The sequence below is a fragment of the Nelumbo lutea genome, chromosome 3, assembly GCF_056320005.1.
Source record: "Nelumbo lutea isolate HS-2025 chromosome 3, American lotus-T2T, whole genome shotgun sequence".
Taxonomy (NCBI): Eukaryota; Viridiplantae; Streptophyta; class Magnoliopsida; order Proteales; family Nelumbonaceae; genus Nelumbo; species Nelumbo lutea.
Window position 1 is genome coordinate 74,627,185 of NC_142686.1, and position 5,490 is coordinate 74,632,674.

The following is a 5,490-nucleotide window of genomic DNA, read 5'->3' on the forward strand; positions in this document are numbered from 1 at the left end:
GATTGGAGTAAGGATCATACTTTCGTTGGGGTTGGCCCGGGAAGGCATTGACTTGTTGCATCGGGCCATCTTGTAATGATGGACACATGTCCGTAGGATGTCCAGGGATCGAACAGATACCACACACCCTGGCAGTTTGTAACTGTCCTGCTGCGAGCTGCTTAACCAAAGTAGTTAAATCAGAAATCTGGTTTTCTAATTTTGCATGGCTTACCTCGTTAACACTTCTAATGGTACCTTCTGTCCTTGTACCGAATTGCTGAGAATTTTCGGCCATATTGGAGATTAATTCCATGGCCGCTTTAGGTGTCTTGTTCACTAGAGCTCCTGCACTGGCTGCACCAACCATACTTCTATCCATGGGCTGAAGCCCTTCATAGAAGTATTGGATTAACAATTGTTCAAGAATTTGGTGGTGGGGACAACTAGCAACAAGTTGCTTAAACCTTTCCCAATATTCATATAATGTCTCACCACCAAACTGCCAAACTCCACATATTTCTTTTCTTATATTCGTAGCCCAGGACGCAGGAAAATATTTATCTAAAAATATCCTATTCATTTCATCCCATGTGCGTACAGAACTGGGAGGGAGAATATACAACCAATCCTTTGCTTTATCTCTTAAAGTAAATGGAAAGGCTATGAGTTTTACCTGGTCCTCGGTCATATCGTGGGGTTTCATGCTTGAATAAACGATATGAAATTCCTTTAGATGTTTGTGAGGGTCCTCACCTGGGAAATCATGAAACAGAGGTAATAATTGAATCAAACCAGATTTGAGTTCAAAGGCTACCTCAAGAGTGGGGTACGTGATGCATAAGGGCTGTTGGTTCATAATTGGTGCAGCCAACTCCCTTAATGTCCTCTCTCTGTCAACCATTCTTTCTACTTCTTCGAAGATGGGAAAATCACAAGTGGGTAGATTGATATCTGAGTTCACCCTTTTAGGTGAGCGATCCTTCCTTTGCTTTGCCTCCTTCCTTAAACGACGGGTGGTCCTCTCAATTTCGGGGTTGTATTGAAGTTCACCTCGTTGAGAAGCACGAGTCATAAACAAGAAGATTAACAAAAGAAGGTAATAGCTAAGAAATTAACGTTCATTCCCCGGCAACGGCGCCACAATTTTGACGGGTTTGTCGAAGCCCTCAAAATTAGTACTAGTCCCACAATAAGATATTTGCAGTAAAAGTGGTACTAGGTCGAATCCCACAGGAAGCAAATCAGTAACCTCTTAGTCGAATGGATACTATAATTGAGTGGGGAAATTTAATAACTAGAATTAAAAGAATAAGAAAGCACTTAAACAAACAAGAGAAAAATCAGTCTTATCGAATTCTGGTTCAAGGGTTCGGGTTGAATCGATTGGCCATCGATCCTAGGTACAATTCAGCATTCTTGCAATTCAAGCATTTAACCTTAGATTTACTAGGATAGCCATAATAAACCTTGTGTTTTCCTAATTCAGTTGACCAAACCCAACATTCGATCAACACTTATCACCACTCAACTAGGTACGATAGCATTCCATGTTAAACAATGAATGCATTAAGATTTGTGAAAACAGTTAAACCAAAATAACAATAATTGAGATAGCTGCAATTATTGAATTTTGTTCCATCGATTCCTTTAGGTTGAACCATGATAAAACATTGGTCAAAGGCTGTCATGAACAATTGACCCAAAAAGATATCAACCTAATTGCTACTTGTACCATTATTCGTGACAATTACGGATCACCGAAATCATGGATAGCAATAGGAAAATCAACATTAATTCAGTTGTCAAACTAATTAACATCAATGTCCAATAAAAATATGCACAAGAATCGATGAATACTTGAATTAGAAAGCAAGAAAATAAAGTAGTTATAGAACCTCACAATGACACAACCAAATCCTCCCCCTTGAACCAGAAAAAAAAGCTTAGTTACTCATGATCTGTGCAATCTCCATGCTTTTCTTCTCCATAGCTGAACTACCTTCTTGAGCTTCTTGGCCTCTTGATGATCTCTTGGATCTTGGAATGAGTGATGCTAGAGCTGGTTCACCCCCCTCTTTATATAGCCAAAGGAGAGGGCTGTTTTCCAACTCCTTCTAGGAGATCATCTTATCTTTAGGGAGTCTTGATCTTCTTTGAACTAATCCTATCCTATCTCTTATCTAATCCCCAACCTTCTTATCCTTATAGGATTACATTCAAAGTTTAGATCTAATAAGACTCTCTCCCTCTTGGGAGATTACATTCGAATTAGGACTCTAGACTCTTGTATCCGAGTTGGGCTTCTCTGCTACTTTGGCTGCTTCCAGGTTCTTCTGCGAGTTGGGCTTCAGTTGTTAAATGGGCCTGGCTGCGAATTTGCTCCGACTTCGGGTCCGGTTTCGTACTTGATGTGAACCGAACCAGTCAATGCCCAAAACATAAAAGTTGTGGGCCTTTCGTTCTTGTTTTTAATTCTTCTTGAATTTCCCAATTCGGAGTCCGGAATTGTGAATTAGGCCCAGATCACTGACTATCGCCGAAACTGTGCAAAATCACCCAAATTGGCATGTTTCCTTCCAATTGCGTTCTTTATTGCCCTGAATCGAAATACAAGAGTAATGAGTGCATTTAAGTGTTAAAATAATGAAAAAAATGAAAATTAGGGGACAAAAATAGGGTTCTTTTCAGTCTCATCATCCCCCATGGTACACTCATATTGTCAATTACTTAGTAGTAGGTAAAATTCCCAATGGGTGATCTAAGAATGAGAAAGACATTCTTTTCTCAAATCAAATATTACTTCTGGGAAGATCTCGAGCTATTTTGTATCTGTTCGAAACAAGTGATCCAGCATTGTGTCCCCGAGTCTGAACACCAAAACATCCTCAACTTTTCTCACACTCTCGCATGTGGGGGCACTTTTTGGGAAAGAAAATTGTGGCCAAAGTCCTATAGAGTGCTTTTTACTGGTCGAGTTTATTTAAGGATGCCTATGTCTTTAGCCAAAATTGCCTAAGATGTCATTCTGTCGGGAACATTTCCCATAAAGATATGATGCCACATAATCCTATTCTAGCTGTAGAAACCTTTGATGTTTGGGGTATTGATTTCATGGAACCATTTTTGCCATCATCCGATCACGAATACATCCTAGTGGCCATTGATTATGTGTCAAAATGGATTGAGGTGGTAGCAACTCAGACCAATGACCATAAAGTTGTAATGAAATGTGTTCAAAAGAACATTTTCTCTAGGTTTGGGTGTCCGAGAGCAATCATCAGTGATGGGGGATGGCACTTTACTAATGCGCAATTCTGTGCTTTGCTCCGCAAATATGGAATCACCGATAAGATAGCAACCCCCTATCATCCCTAAACAAATGGACAACTAAAAGTGTCCAATAGGGAAATTAAAAGTATTCTTTAAAAGTCCATTAGGCCCGACCGGAAAGATTGGTCCAACATATTGGACGATGCACTTTAGGCTTATCGGATTGCCTACGAAACTCCCATTGGAATGTCTCCTTATGGGTTGGTTTTTGGTAAAGCATGTCACCTTCCTGTCGAACTAGAACATCAGGCTTATTGGGCCATCAAGAAGTTCAATTTAGATTTAGGCCAAGCTGGATCCCACCGAACCCTACAACTAAGTAAACTAGAGGAAATGGGCAATGAGGCCTACAAAAGCTCGTGCATTTATAAAGCCAAAACAAAAGCCTTCCACGATAAAAAACATTAGAAAAACTTTTGAACCAAATCAAAAGGTCTGGCTTTTTAATTCTAGGCTATGTTTTTTCCCTGGTAAATTAAGGTCTAGGTGGAACAGGCCGTTCATTATGGAAAAAGTGTTTCCATATGGTGCAGTTAAAATTGTTGACACAAAGAATGGAAGCACATTCAAAGTCAATGATCAATGATTTAAACATATGTGGAAAGAATCTCTGAGAGTAGAAACATTGAGAAGATACGCCTAAGTGATCCAGAGAGAAGTGTGTAAATGCGTCTGGCTGACAATGTTAAACTTAGTGCTGGTTGGGAAGCAACCCAATGTACTTTTTTTTTTTAGGATTTGAATTTCCTTCTCTTAATTTGAGACCAGGTGGCAGACCTTAAACCCCTTAGGAAAACCCTATTCTTGTTCCCTTTGGCTCAAATCCTTTTTGCATCATTTTAGTCATGCCATTAGGGGCAATGGCATTTAAGTTGGGGGTGAGGAAAGAGAGAGAGAAAAGTTGAAAAAAAAATTGAAAAGCTAAGCCTTTAGAAATGCAGAATTAAAAAATTTTACTAAGAAATTTTTAAAATTTTTCCATTAAAAGAGATTTCCAAACAGAAAAAGTTGAGGAAACTGATAAAAGAATATTGAATTTTGTAGAAATTGGTAGCAAGTGATAGGAGTCAAAATTGGTCTTATTTGAATATTGTTGAAACCGCTTAGAAATTGGAAAATACTCCTAAGTTTGCCCTTGCCAAGATAAGAAGAGAAAGATGGAGAAATGAAACAAAAATTCTTCAAATTGTTAGAAACAGTGGACAACCTTGAACAATGTTGCAAAAAGAGAGAATAAAAGGTCAATGGACACCCTAGACATAGTAACCGGGTCTCTTCACCTAAGTCAAGTATCAAGATTCGCATCAAACGGGAAAGGGAATGCCAAAGACAATCACCCAACACTTAGTAACCGAGTCTCTTCACCTAAGGCCCGTGTCGAGATTCACATCAAACGGTGGAAGGTAACAATAGAAATAAGTGTACAAATCATGTTCAAGGGTAGAAGTCCACTGTAAAAAAAATGATAAGAAGAATACATGTATGATTTTAAAAATTAATCTCAGCTTATCAAGATAGGCTGCAAATGGAAGGGTAAATTAGATTTTTAAGCCAAGTTTTTGTAATATTCAAACTAAGACAGTTTTACCCCTTAAGCCCAATACCGATCTACACAGACTTTGAGAATTCCGAAATCAAGATGCCTGACTAATTCTGTTAGGGATGATCTTGAGATGGGAAGGATATTTATGCTCAGTGTAATTTTCGCAGTTAATTTCAATGTAGTGACCTCTGAGGGTCTCTAGGCAAATTCTATGCAAAACTGGGAAGTTTTCATGGATGAAATGCAGCTTTTTGGATGTTGGTGCGAAGTCCAGCTTAGAGAGGGGGTGTTTTTGTAAAACACTAAGAGCAAGAGAGCCCCTCCACGTGATGCAGTTAATCCCATGTGCCTATGGCATTACTAACTTGGCCATATCAACATAGATCGTATCACAAGATTAGTAAGGGATGGCCCTTTGGATTTTCTAATTGTATAAAATCTTCCAACTTATGAACCTTTCCTTCAAGGTAAGGTGACAAAACGACCATTTATGGGTAAGCTTGAAAGATCAACAGGCACACTTGACCAGATACATATTGATATATGTGGTCCCTTGAATGTTAGGACACGCAACTAGCATTGTTATTTCATAACTTTTACCGATGATTATTCTCAATATGGTTACGTGTACCTAA

General features: G+C 38.9%; 1 non-coding gene across 1 annotated transcript; it reads left to right on the plus strand.

Annotated features, from left to right (window-relative positions):
- Positions 1-407: 407 nt before the first annotated feature.
- LOC148865489 (small nucleolar RNA R71) lies at positions 408-514 on the plus strand. The gene has a single exon (XR_016112152.1). It is a non-coding gene; the product is annotated as a small nucleolar RNA R71 (small nucleolar RNA).
- The last annotated feature ends 4,976 nt before the right edge of the window (positions 515-5,490 follow it).